We start from the raw sequence: 15,904 nt of genomic DNA on the forward strand, positions 1-15,904 counted from the left end.
AGGGAAACCCCATTGGATTTCAAGTCCAACGCCTTAACCTCTCGGCCATCGCAGCTGCGTGAGTATGATGTCACAGTTGTCGTATATTAGCCATGCACTACTCACGTCAGGCCGAGACATAAAAAATAAAGTAACAGAAGGACGGGGCACGTACCAGCAGTGCCCTGTTGTCCTCACTTATTTTGCATGCTTTCATACAATTAATAAAAATAGCAATACGCATCACTCAAAGTGAGTGACAGGGCACCGATGAGCGGTAATCAATCACTGCACATTTCTATCCTCGTTTCCCTATATTACGGCGGTGGCAACGTGCCCTTAAGTGTACTCAGAAAGAGTCCAAAAGCTTAAACAAGACACGCTTCATAAAAAAAAGTACTCTTTTCATGACTTGTCTAGATCAGGTAGGACAGGTCCAGACTACGAACCCTTCCGCGCCACCTGCTCTCTAAAACACTTCCTGGGTGTGGAAATTGTCTCAATGTTTACATCTAGTTTGAGTTTTTGCCGTTTAACTCTGTGACTTGATGAGGATTGCGTAACAAGAAGTAAACATTTAGTTAACTAAACCAAATGGTGTTCATGCAAAATCTCAAGACGCTGCAAGCAGGATTCGAACCTACGCGGGGAAACCCCATTGGATTTCAAGTCCAACGCCTTAACCACTCGGCCATCGCAGCTGCGTGAGTATGATGTCACAGTTGTCGTATACGAGCCATGCACTACTCATGTCAGGCCGAGACATAAAAAATAAAGTAACAGAAGGACGGGGCACGTACCAGCAGTGCCCTGTTGTCCTCACTTATTTTGCATGCTTTCATACAATTAATAAAAATAGCAATACGCATCACTCAAAGTGAGTGACAGGGCACCGATGAGCGGTAATCAATCACTGCACATTTCTATCCTCGTTTCCCTATATTACGGCGGTGGCAACGGGCCCTTAAGTGTACTCAGAAAGAGTCCAAAAGCTTAAACAAGACACGCTTCATAAAAAAAAGTACTCTTTTCATGACTTGTCTAGATCAGGTAGGACAGGTCCAGACTACGAACCCTTCCGAGGCACCTGCTCTCTAAAACACTTCCTGGGTGTGGAAATTGTCTCAATGTTTACATCTAGTATGAGTTTTTGCAGTTTAACTATGTGACTTGATGAGGATTGCGTAATGAGAAGTGAACATTTACTTAATTTAACCAAATGGTGTTCATGCAAAGTCTCATGCCGCTGCAAGCAGGATTCGAACCTACGTGGGGAAACCCCATTGGATTTCAAGTCCAACGCCTTAATCACTCGGCCATCGCAGCTGCGTGAGTATAATGTCACTGTTGTCGTATACGAGCCATGCGCTACTCATGTCAGGTCGAGACCTAAAAAATAAAGTAACGGAAGGACGGGGCACATACCAGCAGTGCCCTGTTGTCCTCACTTATTTCGCATACTTTCATACAATTAATAAAAATAGCAATATGCATCACTCAAAATGAGTGACAGGGCACAGATGAGCGGTAATCAATCACTGCACATTTCTACCCTCGTTTCCATATATTACGGCGGTGGCAACGGGCCCTTAAGTGTACTCAGAAAGAGTCCAAAAGCCTAAACAAGACACGCTTCATAAAAAAAAATTACTCATTTCGTAACTTGTCTAGATCAGGCAGGATAGGTCCAGACTACAAACCCTTCCGAGCCACCTGCTCTCTAAAACACTTCCTAGGTGTGGAAATTGTTTCAATGTTTACATCTAGTTTGAGTTTTTGCCGTTTAACTCTGTGACTTGATGAGGATTGCGTAACAAGAAGTAAACATTTACTTAACTAAACCAAATGGTGTTCATGCAAAATCTCATGACGCTGCAAGCAGGATTCGAACCTACGCGGGGAAACCCCATTGGATTTCAAGTCCAACACCTTAACCACTCGGCCATCGCAGCTGCGTGAGTATGATGTCACAGTTGTCGTATACGAGCCATGCACTACTCACGTCAGGCCGAGACATAAAAAATAAAGTAACAGAAGGACGGGACACGTACCAGCAGTGCCCTGTTGTCCTCACTTATTTGGCATGCTTTCATACAATTAATAAAAATAGCAATACGCATCACTCAAAGTGAGTGACAGGGCACCGATGAGCGGTAATCAATCACTGCACATTTCTATCCTCGTTTCCCTATATTACGGCGGTGGCAACGGGCCCTTAAGTGTACTCAGAAAGAGTCCAAAAGCTTAAACAAGACACGCTTCATAAAAAAAAGTACTCTTTTCATGACTTGTCTAGATCAGGCAGGACAGGTCCAGACTACGAACCCTTCCGAGCCACCTGCTCTCTAAAACACTTCCTGGGTGTGGAAATTGTCTCAATGTTTACATCTAGTTTGAGTTTTTGCCATTTAACTCTGTGACATGATGAGGATTGCGTAACGAGAAGTGAACATTTCCTTAACTAAACCAAATGGTGTTCATGCAAAATCTCATGACGCTACAAGCAGGATTCGAACCTACGCGGGGAAACCCCATTGGATTTCAAGTCCAACGCCTTAACCACTCGGCCATCGCAGCTGCGTGAATATGATGTCACAGTTGTCGTATACGAGCCATGCACTACTCACGTCAGGCCGAGACATAAAAAATAAAGTAACAGAAGGACGGGGCACGTACCAGCAGTGCCCTGTTGTCCTCACTTATTTTGCATGCTTTGAGACAATTAATAAAAATAGCAATACGCATCACTCAAAGTGAGTGACAGGGCACCGATGAGCGGTAATCAATCACTGCACATTTCTATCCTCGTTTCCCTATATTACGGCGGTGGCAACGGGCCCTTAAGTGTACTCAGAAAGAGTCCAAAAGCTTAAACAAGACACGCTTCATAAAAAAAGTACTCTTTTCATGACTTGTCTAGATCAGGCAGGACAGGTCCAGACTACGAACCCTTCCGAGCCACCTGCTCTCTAAAACACTTCCTGAGTGTGGAAATTGTCTCAATGTTTAAATCTAGTATGAGTTTTTGCAGTTTAACTCTGTGACTTGATGAGGATTGCGTAATGAGAAGTGAACATTTACTTAACTAAACCAAATTGTGTTCATGCAAAATCTCATGCCGCTGCAAGCAGGATTCAAACCTACGCGGAGAAACCCCATTGGATTTCAAGTCCAACGCCTTAACCACTCGGCCATCGCAGCTGCGTGAGTATGATGTCACTGTTGTCGTACACGAGCCATGCGCTACTCATGTCAGGTCGAGACCTAAAAAATAAAGTAACGGAAGGACGGGGCACATACCAGCAGTGCCCTGTTGTCCTCACTTATTTCGCATACTTTCATACAATTAATAAAAATAGCAATATGCATCACTCAAAATGAGTGACAGGGCACAGATGAGCGGTAATCAATCACTGCACATTTCTACCCTCGTTTCTATATATTACGGCGGTGGCAACGGGCCCTTAAGTGTACTCAGAAAGAGTCCAAAAGCCTAAACAAGACACGCTTCATAAAAAAAATTACTCATTTCGTAACTTGTCTAGATCAGGCAGGATAGGTCCAGACTACAAACCCTTCCGAGCCACCTGATCTCTAAAACACTTCCTAGGTGTGGAAATTGTTTTAATGTTTACATCTAGTTTGAGTTTTTGCCATTTAACTCTGTGACTTGATGAGGATTGCGTAACGAGAAGTGAACATTTCCTTAACTAAACCAAATGGTGTTCATGCAAAATCATACTACGCTGCAAGCAGGATTCGAACCTGCGCAGGGAAACCCCATTGGATTTCGAGTCCAACGCCTTAACCACTCGGCCATCGCAGCTGCTTGAGTATGATGTCACTGTTGTCGTATACGAGCCATGCTCTGCTCATGTCAGGCGGAGACCAAAAAAATAAAGTAACGGAAGGACGGGGCACGTACCAGCAGTGCCCTGTTGTCCGCGCTTATTTTGCATGCTTTCATACAATTAATAAAAATAGCAACATGCATCACTCAAAGTGAGTGAAAGGGCACAGATGAGTGGTAATCAATCACTGCATGTTTCTACCCACTTTTCCCTATATTACGGCGGTGGTAACAGGCCCTTAAGTATACTATGAAAGAGTCCAAAAGCCTAAACAAGACATGCATCATAAAAAAAGTACTCTTTTCATGACTTGTCTAGATCAGGCAGGACAGGTCCAGACTACAAACCCTTCCGAGCCACCAGCTCTCTAAAACACTTCCTGGGTGTGGAAATTGTCTCAATGTTTACATCTAGTTTGAGTTTTTTCCATTTAACTCTGTGACTTGATGAGGATTGCGAACAAGAAGTGAACATTTCCTTAACTAAACCAAATGGTGTTCATGCAAAATCACACTACGCTGCAAGCAGGATTCGAACCTGCGCAGGGAAACCCCATTGGATTTCGAGTCCAACGCCTTAACCACTCGGCCATCGCAGCTGCATGAGTATGATGTCACTGTTGTCGTATACGAGCCATACTCTGCTCATGTCAGGCCGAGACCAAAAAATAAAGTAACAGAAGGACGGGGCACGTACCAGCAGTGCCCTGTTGTCCTCACTTATTTTGCATGCTTTCATAAAATTAATAAAAATAGCAACATGCATCACTCAAAGTGAGTGAAAGGGCACAGATGAGTGGTAATCAATCATTGCGCATTTCTACCCTCTTTTCCCTATATTACAGCGGTGGTAACGGGCCCTTAAGTGTATTAAGAAAGAGTCCAAAAGCCTAAACAAGACACGCTTCACAAAAAAATAATTACTCTTTTCATGACTTGTCTAGATCATGCAGGACAGGTCCAGACTACGAACTCTTCCGAGGCACCTGCTCTCTAAAACACTTCCTGGGTGTGGAAATTGTCTCAATGTTTACATCTAGTTTGAGTTTTTGCCGTTTAACTCTGTGACTTGATGAGGATTGCGTAACAAGAAGTAAACATTTACTTAACTAAACCAAATGGTGTTCATGCAAAATCTCATGACGCTGCAAGCAGGATTCGAACCTACGCGGGGAAACCCCATTGGATTTCAAGTCCAACGCCTTAACCACTCGGCCATCGCAGCTGCGTGAGTATGATGTCACAGTTGTCGTATACGAGCCATGCACTACTCACGTCAGGCCGAGACATAAAAAATAAAGTAACAGAAGGACGGGGCACGTACCAGCAGTGCCCTGTTGTCCTCACTTATTTTGCATGCTTTCAGACAATTCATAAAAATAGCAATACGCATCACTCAAAGTGAGTGACAGGGCACCGATGAGCGGTAACCAATCACTGCACATTTCTATTCTCGTTTCCCTATATTACGGCGGTGGCAACGGGCCCTTAAGTGTACTCAGAAAGAGTCCAAAAGCTTAAACAAGACACGCTTCATAAAAAAAAGTACTCTTTTCATGACTTGTCTAGATCAGGCAGGACAGGTCCAGACTACGAACCCTTCCGAGCCACCTGCTCTCTAAAACACTTCCTGAGTGTGGAAATTGTCTCAATGTTTACATCTAGTTTGAGTTTTTGCAGTTTAACTCTGTGACTTGATGAGGATTGCGTAATGAGAAGTGAACATTTACTTAACTAAACCAAATGGTGTTCATGCAAAATCTCATGCCACTGCAAGCAGGATTCAAATCTACACAGGGAAACCCCATTGGATTTCAAGTCCAACGCCTTAACCACTCGGCCATCGCAGCTGCGTGAGTATGATGTCACAGTTGTCGTATACTAGCCATGCACTACTCACGTCAGGCCGAGACATAAAAAATAAAGTAACAGAAGGACGGGGCACGTACCAGCAGTGCCCTGTTGTCCTCACTTATTTTGCATGATTTCATACAATTAATAAAAATAGCAATACGCATCACTCAAAGTGAGTGACAGGGCACCGATGAGCGGTAATCAATCACTGCACATTTGTATCCTCGTTTCCCTATATTACGGCGGTGGCAACGGGCCCTTAAGTGTACTCAGAAAGAGTCCAAAACCCTTCCTGGGTGTGGAAATTGTCTCAATGTTTACATCTAGTTTGAGTTTTTGCAGTTTAACTCTGTGACTTGATGAGGATTGCGTAATGAGAAGTGAACATTAACTTAACCTAACCAAATAGTGTTCATGCAAAATCTCATGCCGCTGCAAGCAGGTTTCGAACCTACGTGGGGAAACCCCATTGGATTTCAAGTCCAACGCCTTAACCACTCGGCCATCGCAGCTGCGTGAGTATGATGTCACTGTTGTCGTATACGAGCCCTGCGCTACTCATGTCAGGTCGAGACCTAAAAAATAAAGTAACGGAAGGACGGGGCACATACCATCAGTGCCCTGTTGTCCTCACTTATTTCGCATACTTTCATACAATTAATAAAAATAGCAATACGCATCACTCAAAGTGAGTGACAGGGCACCGATGAGCGGTAATCAATCACTGCACATTTCTATCCTCGTTTCCCTATATTACGGCGGTGGCAACGGGCCCTTAAGTGTACTCAGAAAGAGTCCAAAAGCTTAAAGAAGACACGCTTCATAAAATAAAGTACTCTTTTCATGACTTGTCTAGATCAGGCAGGACAGGTCCAGACTACAAACCCTTCCGAGCCACCAGCTCTCTAAAACACTTCCTAGGTGTGGAAATTGTTTCAATGTTTACATCTAGTTTGAGTTTTTGCCGTTTAACTCTGTGACTTGATGAGGATTGCGTAACAAGAAGTAAACATTTACTTACCTAAACCAAATGGTGTTCATGCAAAATCTCATGACGCTGCAAGCAGGATTCGAACCTACGCGGGGAAACCCCATTGGATTTCAAGTCCAACGCCTTAACCACTCGGCCATCGCAGCTGCGTGAGTATGATGTCCCAGTTGTCGTATACGAGCCATGCACTACTCACGTCAGGCCGAGACATAAAAAATAAAGTAACAGAAGGACGGGACACGTACCAGCAGTGCCCTGTTGTCCTCACTTATTTGGCATGCTTTCATACAATTAATAAAAATAGCAATACGCATCACTCAAAGTGAGTGACAGGGCACCGATGAGCGGTAATCAATCACTGCACATTTCTACCCTCGTTTCCATATATTACGGTGGTGGCAACGGGCCCTTAAGTGTACTTGGAAAGAGTCCAAAAGCCTAAACAAGACACGCTTCATAAAAAAAAATTACTCATTTCGTAACTTGTCTAGATCAGGCAGGATAGGTCCAGACTACAAACCCTTCCGAGCCACCTGCTCTCTAAAACACTTCCTAGGTGTGGAAATTGTTTCAATGTTTACATCTAGTTTGAGTTTTTGCCGTTTAACTCTGTGACTTGATGAGGATTGCGTAACAAGAAGTAAACATTTACTTAACTAAACCAAATGGTGTTCATGCAAAATCACACTACGCTGCAAGCAGGATTCGAACCTGCGCAGGGAAACCCCATTGGATTTCAAGTCCAACGCCTTAACCACTCGGCCATCGCAGCTGCGTCCGTATGATGTCACAGTTGTCGTATACGAGCCATGCACTACTCACGTCAGGCCGAGACATAAAAAATAAAGTTACAGAAGGACGGGGCACGTACCAGCGGTGCCCTGTTGTCCTCACTTATTTTGCATGCTTTCATACAATTAATAAAAATAGCAATATGCATCACTCAAAGTGAGTGACAGGGCACCGATGAGCGGTAATCAATCACTGCACATTTCTATCCTCGTTTCCCTATATCACGGCGGTGGCAACGGGCCCTTAAGTGTACTCAGAAAGAGTCCAAAAGCTTAAACAAGACACGCTTCATAAAAAAAATTACTCATTTCGTAACTTGTCTAGATCAGGCAGGATAGGTCCAGACTACAAACCCTTCCGAGCCACCTGCTCTCTAAAACACTTCCTAGGTGTGGAAATTGTTTCAATGTTTACATCTAGTTTGAGTTTTTGCCATTTAACTCTGTGACTTGATGAGGATTGCGTAACGAGAAGTGAACATTTCCTTAACTAAACCAAATGGTGTTCATGCAAAATCACACTACGCTGCAAGCAGGATTCGAACCTGCGCAGGGAAACCCCATTGGATTTCGAGTCCAACACCTTAACCACTCGGCCATCGCAGCTATATGAGTATGATGTCACTGTTGTCGTATACGAGCCATGCTCTGCTCATGTCAGGCGGAGACCAAAAAAATAAAGTAACGGAAGGACGGGGCACGTACCAGCAGTGCCCTGTTGTCCTTCATTATTTTGCATGCTTTCATACAATTAATAAAAATAGCAACATGCATCACTCAAAGTGAGTGAAAGGGCACAGATGAGTGGTAATCAATCACTGCATGTTTCTACCCACTTTTCCCTATATTACGGCGGTGGTAACAGGCCCTTAAGTGTACTAAGAAAGAGTCCAAAAGCCTAAACAAGACATGCATCATAAAAAAAAGTACTCTTTTCATGACTTGTCTAGATCAGGCAGGACAGGTCCAGACTACAAACCCTTCTGAGCCACCAGCTCTCTAAAACACTTCCTGGGTGTGGAAATTGTCTCAATGTTTACTTCTAGTTTGAGTTTTTGCCATTTAACTCTGTGACTTGATGAGGATTGCGTAACGAGAAGTGATCATTTCCTTAACTAAACCAAATGGTGTTCATGCAAAATCACACTACGCTGCAAGCAGGATTCGAATCTGCGCAGGGAAACCCCATTGGATTTCGAGTCCAACGCCTTAACCACTCGGCCATCGCAGCTATATGAGTATGATGTCACTGTTGTCGTATACGAGCCATGCTCTGCTCATGTCAGGCGGAGACCAAAAAAATAAAGTAACGGAAGGACGGGGCACGTACCAGCAGTGCCCTGTTGTCCTTCATTATTTTGCATGCTTTCATACAATTAATAAAAATAGCAACATGCATCACTCAAAGTGAGTGAAAGGGCACAGATGAGTGGTAATCAATCACTGCATGTTTCTACCCACTTTTCCCTATATTACGGCGGTGGTAACAGGCCCTTAAGTGTACTAAGAAAGAGTCCAAAAGCCTAAACAAGACATGCATTATAAAAAAAAGTACTCTTTTCATGACTTGTCTAGATCAGGCAGGACAGGTCCAGACTACAAACCCTTCTGAGCCACCAGCTCTCTAAAACACTTCCTGGGTGTGGAAATTGTCTCAATGTTTACATCTAGTTTGAGTTTTTTCCATTTAACTCTGTAACTTGAGGATTGTGAACAAGAAGTGAACATTTCCTTAACTAAACCAAATGGTGTTCATGCAAAATCACACTACGCTGCAAGCAGGATTCGAACCTGCGCAGGGAAACCCCATTGGATTTCGAGTCCAACGCCTTAACCACTCGGCCATCGCAGCTGCATGAGTATGATGTCACTGTTGTCGTATACGAGCCATACTCTGCTCATGTCAGGCCGAGACCAAAAAATAAAGTAACAGAAGGACGGGGCACGTACCAGCAGTGCCCTGTTGTCCTCACTTATTTTGCATGCTTTCATACAATTAATAAAAATAGCAACATGCATCACTCAAAGTGAGTGAAAAGGCACAGATGAGTGGTAATCAATCATTGCGCATTTCTACCCTCTTTTCCCTATATTACGGCGGTGGTAACGGGCCCTTAAGTGTACTAAGAAAGAGTCCAAAAGCCTAAACAAGACACGCTTCATAAAAAAATAATTACTCTTTTCATGACTTGTCTAGATCATGCTGGACAGGTCCAGACTACGAACCCTTCCGAGGCACCTGCTCTCTAAAACACTTCCTGGGTGTGGAAATTGTCTCAATGTTTACATCTAGTTTGAGTTTTTGCCGTTTAACTCTGTGACTTGATGAGGATTGCGTAACAAGAAGTAAACATTTACTTAACTAAACCAAATGGTGTTCATGCAAAATCACACTACGCTGCAAGCAGGATTCGAACCTGCGCAGGGAAACCCCATTGGATTTCAAGTCCAACGCCTTAAACACTCGGCCATCGCAGCTGCGTCCGTATGATGTCACAGTTGTCGTATAGGAGCCATGCACTACTCACGTCAGGCCGAGACATAAAAAATAAAGTTACAGAAGGACGGGGCACGTACCAGCAGTGCCCTGTTGTCCTCACTTATTTTGCATGCTTTCATACAATTAATAAAAATAGCAATATGCATCACTCAAAGTGAGTGACAGGGCACCGATGAGCGGTAATCAATCACTGCACATTTCTATCCTCGTTTCCCTATATCACGGCGGTGGCAACGGGCCCTTAAGTGTACTCAGAAAGAGTCCAAAAGCTTAAACAAGACACGCTTCATAAAAAAAAGTACTCTTTTCATGACTTGTCTAGATCAGGTAGGACAGGTCCAGACTACAAACCCTTCCGAGGCACCTGCTCTCTAAAACACTTCCTGGGTGTGGAAATTGTCTCAATGTTTACATCTAGTTTGAGTTTTTGCAGTTTAACTCTGTGACTTGATGAGGATTGCGTAACGAGAAGTGAACATTTCCTTAACTAAACCAAATGGTGTTCATGCAAAATCTCATGACGCTACAAGCAGGATTTGAACCTACGCGGGGAAACCCCAATGGATTTCAAGTCCAACGCCTTAACCACTCGGCCATCGCAGCTGCGAGAGTATGATGGCACAGTTGTCGTATACGAGCCATGCACTACTCACGTCAGGCCGAGACATAAAAAATAAAGTAACAGAAGGACGGGGCACGTACCAGCAGTGCCCTGTTGTCCTCACTTATTTTGCATGCTTTGATACAATTAATAAAAATAGCAATACGCATCACTCAAAGTGAGTGACAGGGCACCGATGAGCGGTAATCAATCACTGCACATTTCTATCCTCGTTTCCCTATATTACGGCGGTGGCAACGGGCCCTTAAGTGTACTCAGAAAGAGTCCAAAAGCTTAAACAAGACACGCTTCATAAAAAAAGTACTCTTTTCATGACTTGTCTAGATCAGGCAGGACAGGTCCAGACTACGAACCCTTCCGAGCCACCTGCTCTCTAAAACACTTCCTAGGTGTGGAAATTGTTTTAATGTTTACATCTAGTTTGAGTTTTTGCCATTTAACTCTGTGACTTGATGAGGATTGCGTAACGAGAAGTGAACATTTCCTTAACTAAACCAAATGGTGTTCATGCAAAATCATACTACGCTGCAAGCAGGATTCGAACCTGCGCAGGGAAACCCCATTGGATTTCGAGTCCAACGCCTTAACCAGTCGGCCATCGCAGCTGCATGAGTATGATGTCACTGTTGTCGTATACGAGCCATGCTCTGCTCATGTCAGGCGGAGACCAAAAAAATTAAGTAACGGAAGGACGGGGCACGTACCAGCAGTGCCCTGTTGTCCTCACTTATTTCGCATACTTTCATACAATTAATAAAAATAGCAATACGCATCACTCAAAGTGAGTGACAGGGCACCGATGAGTGGTAATCAATCACTGCACATTTCTATCCTCGTTTCCCTATATTACGGCGGTGGCAACAGGCCCTTAAGTGTACTCAGAAAGAGTCCAAAAGCTTAAAGAAGACACGCTTCATAAAAAAAAGCACTCTTTTCATGACTTGTCTAGATCAGGCAGGACAGGTCCAGACTACAAACCCTTCCGAGGCACCAGCTCTCTAAAACACTTCCTAGGTGTGGAAATTGTTTCAATGTTTACATCTAGTTTGAGTTTTTGCCGTTTAACTCTGTGACTTGATGAGGATTGCGTAACAAGAAGTAAACATTTACTTAACTAAACCAAATGGTGTTCATGCAAAATCTCATGACGCTGCAAGCAGGATTCGAACCTACGCGGGGAAACCCCATTGGATTTCAAGTCCAACGCCTTAACCACTCGGCCATCGCAGCTGCGTCCGTATGATGTCACGGTTGTCGTATACGAGCCATGCACTACTCACGTCAGGCCGAGACATAAAAAATAAAGTTACAGAAGGACGGGGCACGTACCAGCAGTGCCCTGTTGTCCTCACTTATTTTGCGTGCTTTCATACAATTAATAAAAATAGCAATATGCATCACTCAAAGTGAGTGACAGGGCACCGATGAGCGGTAATCAATCACTGCACATTTCTATCCTCGTTTCCCTATATCACGGCGGTGGCAACGGGCCCTTAAGTGTACTCAGAAAGAGTCCAAAAGCTTAAACAAGACACGCTTCATAAAAAAAAGTACTCTTTTCATGACTTGTCTAGATCAGGTAGGACAGGTCCAGACTACAAACCCTTCCGAGGCACCTGCTCTCTAAAACACTTCCTGAGTGTGGAAATTGTCTCAATGTTTACATCTAGTTTGAGTTTTTGCAGTTTAACTCTGTAACTTGATGAGGATTGCGAACAAGAAGTGAACATTTCCTTAACTAAACCAAATGGTGTTCATGCAAAATCACACTACGCTGCAAGCAGGATTCAAACCTGCGCAGAGAAACCCCATTGGATTTCAAGTCCAACGCCTTAACCACTTGGCCATCGCAGCTGCATGAGTATGATGTCACTGTTGTCGTATACGAGCCATACTCTGCTCATGTCAGGCGGAGACCAAAAAAATAAAGTAACGGAAGGACGGGGCACGTACCAGCAGTGCCCTGTTGTCCTTCATTATTTTGCATGCTTTCATACAATTAATAAAAATAGCAACATGCATAACTCAAAGTGAGTGAAAGGGCACAGATGAGTGGTAATCAATCACTGCATGTTTCTACCCACTTTTCCCTATATTACGGCGGTGGTAACAGGCCCTTAAGTGTACTAAGAAAGAGTCCAAAAGCCTAAACAAGACATGCATTATAAAAAAAAGTACTCTTTTCATGACTTGTCTAGATCAGGCAGGACAGGTCCAGACTACAAACCCTTCTGAGCCACCAGCTCTCTAAAACACTTCCTGGGTGTGGAAATTGTCTCAATGTTTACATCTAGTTTGAGTTTTTTCCATTTAACTCTGTAACTTGAGGATTGTGAACAAGAAGTGAACATTTCCTTAACTAAACCAAATGGTGTTCATGCAAAATCACACTACGCTGCAAGCAGGATTCGAACCTGCGCAGGGAAACCCCATTGGATTTCGAGTCCAACGCCTTAACCACTCGGCCATCGCAGCTGCATGAGTATGATGTCACTGTTGTCGTATACGAGCCATACTCTGCTCATGTCAGGCCGAGACCAAAAAATAAAGTAACAGAAGGACGGGGCACGTACCAGCAGTGCCCTGTTGTCCTCACTTATTTTGCATGCTTTCATACAATTAATAAAAATAGCAACATGCATCACTCAAAGTGAGTGAAAAGGCACAGATGAGTGGTAATCAATCATTGCGCATTTCTACCCTCTTTTCCCTATATTACGGCGGTGGTAACGGGCCCTTAAGTGTACTAAGAAAGAGTCCAAAAGCCTAAACAAGACACGCTTCATAAAAAAATAATTACTCTTTTCATGACTTGTCTAGATCATGCTGGACAGGTCCAGACTACGAACCCTTCCGAGGCACCTGCTCTCTAAAACACTTCCTGGGTGTGGAAATTGTCTCAATGTTTACATCTAGTTTGAGTTTTTGCCGTTTAACTCTGTGACTTGATGAGGATTGCGTAACAAGAAGTAAACATTTACTTAACTAAACCAAATGGTGTTCATGCAAAATCACACTACGCTGCAAGCAGGATTCGAACCTGCGCAGGGAAACCCCATTGGATTTCAAGTCCAACGCCTTAACCACTCGGCCATCGCAGCTGCGTCCGTATGATGTCACAGTTGTCGTATAGGAGCCATGCACTACTCACGTCAGGCCGAGACATAAAAAATAAAGTTACAGAAGGACGGGGCACGTACCAGCAGTGCCCTGTTGTCCTCACTTATTTTGCATGCTTTCATGCAATTAATAAAAATAGCAATATGCATCACTCAAAGTGAGTGACAGGGCACCGATGAGCGGTAATCAATCACTGCACATTTCTATCCTCGTTTCCCTATATCACGGCGGTGGCAACGGGCCCTTAAGTGTACTCAGAAAGAGTCCAAAAGCTTAAACAAGACACGCTTCATAAAAAAAAGTACTCTTTTCATGACTTGTCTAGATCAGGTAGGACAGGTCCAGACTACAAACCCTTCCGAGGCACCTGCTCTCTAAAACACTTCCTGGGTGTGGAAATTGTCTCAATGTTTACATCTAGTTTGAGTTTTTGCAGTTTAACTCTGTGACTTGATGAGGATTGCGTAATGAGAAGTGAACATTTACTTAACTTAACCAAATTGTGTTCATGCAAAATCTCATGCCGCTGCAAGCAGGATTCGAACCTACGTGGGGAAACCCGATTGGATTTCAAGTCCAACGCCTTAACCACTCGGCCATCGCAGCTGCGTGAGTATGATGTCACAGTTGTCGTATACGAGCCATGCACTACTCACGTCAGGCCGAGACATAAAAAATAAAGTAACAGAAGGACGGGACACGTACCAGCAGTGCCCTGTTGTCCTCACTTATTTGGCATGCTTTCATACAATTAATAAAAATAGCAATACGCATCACTCAAAGTGAGTGACAGGGCACCGATGAGCGGTAATCAATCACTGCACATTTCTATCCTCGTTTCCCTATATTACGGCGTTGGCAACGGGCCCTTAAGTGTACTCAGAAAGAGTCCAAAAGCTTAAACAAGACACGCTTCATAAAAAAAAGTACTCTTTTCATGACTTGTCTAGATCAGGCAGGACAGGTCCAGACTACGAACCCTTCCGAGCCACCTGCTCTCTAAAACACTCCCTGGGTGTGGAAATTGTCTCAATGTTTACATCTAGTTTGAGTTTTTGCCATTTAACTCTGTGACTTGATGAGGATTGCGTAACGAGAAGTGAACATTTCCTTAACTAAACCAAATGGTGTTCATGCAAAATCTCATGACGCTACAAGCAGGATTTGAACCTACGCGGGGAAACCCCAATGGATTTCAAGTCCAACGCCTTAACCACTCGGCCATCGCAGCTGCGAGAGTATGATGGCACAGTTGTCGTATACGAGCCATGCACTACTCACGTCAGGCCGAGACATAAAAAATAAAGTAACAGAAGGACGGGGCACGTACCAGCAGTGCCCTGTTGTCCTCACTTATTTTGCATGCTTTGATACAATTAATAAAAATAGCAATACGCATCACTCAAAGTGAGTGACAGGGCACCGATGAGCGGTAATCAATCACTGCACATTTCTATCCTCGTTTCCCTATATTACGGCGGTGGCAACGGGCCCTTAAGTGTACTCAGAAAGAGTCCAAAAGCTTAAACAAGACACGCTTCATAAAAAAAGTACTCTTTTCATGACTTGTCTAGATCAGGCAGGACAGGTCCAGACTACGAACCCTTCCGAGCCACCTGCTCTCTAAAACACTTCCTAGGTGTGGAAATTGTTTTAATGTTTACATCTAGTTTGAGTTTTTGCCATTTAACTCTGTGACTTGATGAGGATTGCGTAACGAGAAGTGAACATTTCCTTAACTAAACCAAATGGTGTTCATGCAAAATCATACTACGCTGCAAGCAGGATTCGAACCTGCGCAGGGAAACCCCATTGGATTTCGAGTCCAACGCCTTAACCAGTCGGCCATCGCAGCTGCATGAGTATGATGTCACTGTTGTCGTATACGAGCCATGCTCTGCTCATGTCAGGCGGAGACCAAAAAAATTAAGTAACGGAAGGACGGGGCACGTACCAGCAGTGCCCTGTTGTCCTCACTTATTTCGCATACTTTCATACAATTAATAAAAATAGCAATACGCATCACTCAAAGTGAGTGACAGGGCACCGATGAGTGGTAATCAATCACTGCACATTTCTATCCTCGTTTCCCTATATTACGGCGGTGGCAACAGGCCCTTAAGTGTACTCAGAAAGAGTCCAAAAGCTTAAAGAAGACACGCTTCATAAAAAAAAGCACTCTTTTCATGACTTGTCT

At 43.8% G+C, this 15,904-nt stretch overlaps 20 non-coding genes across 20 annotated transcripts; all 20 read right to left on the reverse strand.

Annotated features, from left to right (window-relative positions):
* Positions 1-598: 598 nt before the first annotated feature.
* TRNAS-UGA (transfer RNA serine (anticodon UGA)) lies at positions 599-680 on the reverse strand. The gene has a single exon. It is a non-coding gene; the product is annotated as a tRNA-Ser (tRNA).
* A 543-nt stretch (positions 681-1,223) lies between these two features.
* TRNAS-UGA (transfer RNA serine (anticodon UGA)) lies at positions 1,224-1,305 on the reverse strand. Its single transcript has one exon. It is a non-coding gene; the product is annotated as a tRNA-Ser (tRNA).
* Positions 1,306-1,849: 544 nt separating this feature from the next.
* TRNAS-UGA (transfer RNA serine (anticodon UGA)) lies at positions 1,850-1,931 on the reverse strand. Its single transcript has one exon. It is a non-coding gene; the product is annotated as a tRNA-Ser (tRNA).
* Positions 1,932-2,474: 543 nt separating this feature from the next.
* TRNAS-UGA (transfer RNA serine (anticodon UGA)) lies at positions 2,475-2,556 on the reverse strand. The gene has a single exon. It is a non-coding gene; the product is annotated as a tRNA-Ser (tRNA).
* Positions 2,557-3,723: 1,167 nt separating this feature from the next.
* TRNAS-CGA (transfer RNA serine (anticodon CGA)) lies at positions 3,724-3,805 on the reverse strand. Its single transcript has one exon. It is a non-coding gene; the product is annotated as a tRNA-Ser (tRNA).
* A 541-nt stretch (positions 3,806-4,346) lies between these two features.
* Positions 4,347-4,428, reverse strand: TRNAS-CGA (transfer RNA serine (anticodon CGA)). Its single transcript has one exon. It is a non-coding gene; the product is annotated as a tRNA-Ser (tRNA).
* A 544-nt stretch (positions 4,429-4,972) lies between these two features.
* Positions 4,973-5,054, reverse strand: TRNAS-UGA (transfer RNA serine (anticodon UGA)). Its single transcript has one exon. It is a non-coding gene; the product is annotated as a tRNA-Ser (tRNA).
* Positions 5,055-6,113: 1,059 nt separating this feature from the next.
* Positions 6,114-6,195, reverse strand: TRNAS-UGA (transfer RNA serine (anticodon UGA)). The gene has a single exon. It is a non-coding gene; the product is annotated as a tRNA-Ser (tRNA).
* Positions 6,196-6,738: 543 nt separating this feature from the next.
* On the reverse strand, positions 6,739-6,820 carry TRNAS-UGA (transfer RNA serine (anticodon UGA)). Its single transcript has one exon. It is a non-coding gene; the product is annotated as a tRNA-Ser (tRNA).
* Positions 6,821-7,364: 544 nt separating this feature from the next.
* Positions 7,365-7,446, reverse strand: TRNAS-UGA (transfer RNA serine (anticodon UGA)). The gene has a single exon. It is a non-coding gene; the product is annotated as a tRNA-Ser (tRNA).
* Positions 7,447-7,989: 543 nt separating this feature from the next.
* On the reverse strand, positions 7,990-8,071 carry TRNAS-CGA (transfer RNA serine (anticodon CGA)). The gene has a single exon. It is a non-coding gene; the product is annotated as a tRNA-Ser (tRNA).
* A 543-nt stretch (positions 8,072-8,614) lies between these two features.
* Positions 8,615-8,696, reverse strand: TRNAS-CGA (transfer RNA serine (anticodon CGA)). The gene has a single exon. It is a non-coding gene; the product is annotated as a tRNA-Ser (tRNA).
* A 539-nt stretch (positions 8,697-9,235) lies between these two features.
* TRNAS-CGA (transfer RNA serine (anticodon CGA)) lies at positions 9,236-9,317 on the reverse strand. Its single transcript has one exon. It is a non-coding gene; the product is annotated as a tRNA-Ser (tRNA).
* Positions 9,318-9,861: 544 nt separating this feature from the next.
* On the reverse strand, positions 9,862-9,943 carry TRNAS-UGA (transfer RNA serine (anticodon UGA)). The gene has a single exon. It is a non-coding gene; the product is annotated as a tRNA-Ser (tRNA).
* Positions 9,944-11,110: 1,167 nt separating this feature from the next.
* Positions 11,111-11,192, reverse strand: TRNAS-CGA (transfer RNA serine (anticodon CGA)). The gene has a single exon. It is a non-coding gene; the product is annotated as a tRNA-Ser (tRNA).
* Positions 11,193-11,735: 543 nt separating this feature from the next.
* TRNAS-UGA (transfer RNA serine (anticodon UGA)) lies at positions 11,736-11,817 on the reverse strand. Its single transcript has one exon. It is a non-coding gene; the product is annotated as a tRNA-Ser (tRNA).
* Positions 11,818-12,980: 1,163 nt separating this feature from the next.
* Positions 12,981-13,062, reverse strand: TRNAS-CGA (transfer RNA serine (anticodon CGA)). Its single transcript has one exon. It is a non-coding gene; the product is annotated as a tRNA-Ser (tRNA).
* A 544-nt stretch (positions 13,063-13,606) lies between these two features.
* TRNAS-UGA (transfer RNA serine (anticodon UGA)) lies at positions 13,607-13,688 on the reverse strand. The gene has a single exon. It is a non-coding gene; the product is annotated as a tRNA-Ser (tRNA).
* Positions 13,689-14,231: 543 nt separating this feature from the next.
* TRNAS-UGA (transfer RNA serine (anticodon UGA)) lies at positions 14,232-14,313 on the reverse strand. Its single transcript has one exon. It is a non-coding gene; the product is annotated as a tRNA-Ser (tRNA).
* Positions 14,314-15,480: 1,167 nt separating this feature from the next.
* Positions 15,481-15,562, reverse strand: TRNAS-CGA (transfer RNA serine (anticodon CGA)). Its single transcript has one exon. It is a non-coding gene; the product is annotated as a tRNA-Ser (tRNA).
* Between the last annotated feature and the right edge of the window lie 342 nt (positions 15,563-15,904).

Source organism: Lissotriton vulgaris, chromosome 11, assembly GCF_964263255.1.
Source record: "Lissotriton vulgaris chromosome 11, aLisVul1.2, whole genome shotgun sequence".
NCBI lineage: Eukaryota > Metazoa > Chordata > Amphibia > Caudata > Salamandridae > Lissotriton > Lissotriton vulgaris.